The sequence below is a fragment of the Prionailurus bengalensis genome, chromosome E1 (assembly GCF_016509475.1).
Source record: "Prionailurus bengalensis isolate Pbe53 chromosome E1, Fcat_Pben_1.1_paternal_pri, whole genome shotgun sequence".
Taxonomy (NCBI): Eukaryota; Metazoa; Chordata; class Mammalia; order Carnivora; family Felidae; genus Prionailurus; species Prionailurus bengalensis.
Genome location: NC_057347.1, coordinates 49,823,243 through 49,825,663, shown reverse-complemented (window position 1 = coordinate 49,825,663; position 2,421 = coordinate 49,823,243). Strand labels below are relative to the sequence as shown.

At 40.9% G+C, this 2,421-nt stretch overlaps 1 pseudogene; it reads left to right on the top strand.

The window, feature by feature from the left end:
* The first annotated feature begins 266 nt into the window (after positions 1-266).
* On the top strand, positions 267-2,056 carry LOC122485826 (annotated as a pseudogene).
* Positions 2,057-2,421: the final 365 nt, after the last annotated feature.

Genomic DNA, 2,421 nt, shown 5'->3' with positions numbered 1-2,421 from the left:
CATGCTCTGTCTCTCCCTGTCTCAAAAATAAATAAAACGTTAAAAAAAATTAAAAAAAAAAAAAAGAAAAATCAATGGAGAGATACATAGATGGGGGCACCTGGGTGGTTCAGTCAGTTAAGCATCTGACTTCGGCTCAGGTCACGATCTCATAGTTCGCAGGTTGGAGCCCTGGTTCGGGCTCTGTGCTGACAGCTCACAGCTGGAGCCGGCTTCAGAGTCTCTCTCTCTCTCTCTCTCTCTCTCTCTCTCTCTCTGTGTCCCTCCCCTGCTTGCGCTCTGTCTCTCCCTGTCTCTTAAAAATAAATAAACTTTGGGGAAAAAAAGTAACTTTGGACTTTGCTCCTGGACTGGTGCAAGAGGCATACAGGCTGGCCTTTTCAGATCTAGAATAATTGTGCTGTCATATTAATGAAAAGATTAAGAATAAACTCCATCATTAGGAAACTGTGGCCAAGAACCTACCTTGAAGATGATGTTAAATGAAATAGGAGAGATCATTGTAACAAATGGGCTAATAAATAACTTGGAATTGGAAACTCCATGTCAAGAACAAACTGACAGTTCGCGGAAGGGGCTCTGTGAATCCCCTGAAGAAGATTATAAAGATGTGGAACATCTCAAGAAAAAAAAAAAAAAAAAAAAAAACAATAGGCGTCCCCATTTGCCTCAAGTAACATACCTAGAGCTTTATTAAGAGATCAAATCTTGACCGTGAAGAAACAAAGTTGAGACACCTACAGCCACGAAGAAGCCCCCAAATGAACAAAGGAACGAAAACAGGAAGATTAAAGAAATGCCATGAATAACTCCTGATGAGTTCAGCGGTACTCCTAAGTATATGAACTCTCACTTAACCGACTGTTAAATGCATGATGTTATTAAAGAAATCAACAAGGCAGCTGCCAGTAAACACAAGATGCTACACCAACCCCCAAAATCCATGAGTTACGTGGTCATAAATCGACCACAGATTTATTGACGAAGAAACAAAAGATGCCAAAGGTCATTATTTTATAGCGGAAGCTGACATAAAGGAGTCCATAACTTTGAAAGCTTACCCAAGGGTTAATGTGATACTGAATATTTGACAAAATTGCCAGAGGCTATCGGAGATTGAGGGGGCGACTTTACCCATTATGTTATAACCTAAGACCCTTGTGAACTTTGGAATGGGCCAACAGTAGGGTTTCTGTTGAGAGGCTATTCCTATAATTTTTTTTTTTAAGTTTATGTATTTATTTTTGGGAGAGAGAGAGAGAGAGAGAGAGAGCAGGGGAAGGGCAGAGAGAACGCGTGAGAGGGAGAATCCCGAACAATCCCGATCTGGTAGCACAGAGCCCGACGTGGGGTTCTCTATAATTTCTTTATATAAATATTCTCTTGAGCGGTTTAATTTTCTCTTTTCTTGTTTCTTCTCAAAATAAAACATTTTGGAATGAAATATGTACATTTAAACATTTACTTCATTTCGGCAAATATTTAACCACCTACCATATGAGCCTTTGCGGTAAATACAGAATGCAACTAAAAAAAAACGTTCATGTCTAGCTTTTGCGTTTAGCAGACAATGCTGCAGACCCCATAAGGGAGGTACAGACGTAGTAACGGAAGGAAAAGGTCAAGAAAATAAAGTCAAGGATACCCAGGCCTTTTGGAATTAAAGGTCACTAGTGTCTAAATTCCATCAATGGCATTTCGGTCTACAGGCAAACTTCCTAGAAACTGGAATTGGGGCCAGTTTATTCATCTAATTATTGTAATTCCCTTTTGACGTTAGGGTAGACCTTACATGAAATGCGTTCAGTGTAAACGAGTCGGTAAACCTCAATCTATAATGAAATTGTACTAAAAGTGTTCTGAGATGGAAAAAGATAACATGTGTGAGCAGGTTGGTAGTGGTGGTGGGCATGGAAAATGAGTGCTTGGATTATAAGAATTCAACCATGTTTCTCCTCTGCACGTGGGGACACTGGTCCATGTCTGCACCATCTACTCTGCAGGTTTATCTCAAGAGCAGAGAGGGGAAAAAAAAAAAAAGCGTCTCACCAGGCCCCGTGGCCTGGTTAACACTGTCAATGTGACGATCGCACAGTACGTTAGGGGCACCACACGCACAAAAGGTTACAAAAAAGGTAACATTGACCGAATCAGTTGCCACGAGGGTCCACCAACAACCCACCACTGTGCTACACGATCTAGACCCCTACAATATGCGCCATTAGTGGAAAACATCATCAGTCAGATGAGAAGAATTGGACTTCGGAACAGACTGAACCTTAGTAGAATCATCAGCGAAGTTTTCTAAAGACAGAAACACAGCGAACTCCAGAAACAGGAAGACCTTAAAATACTATTTCGGATTTTGCTTTAGTTACATTTGGGAGTGCTTGCTGAGCTTCTGACTTTCCTTTTTCTAAG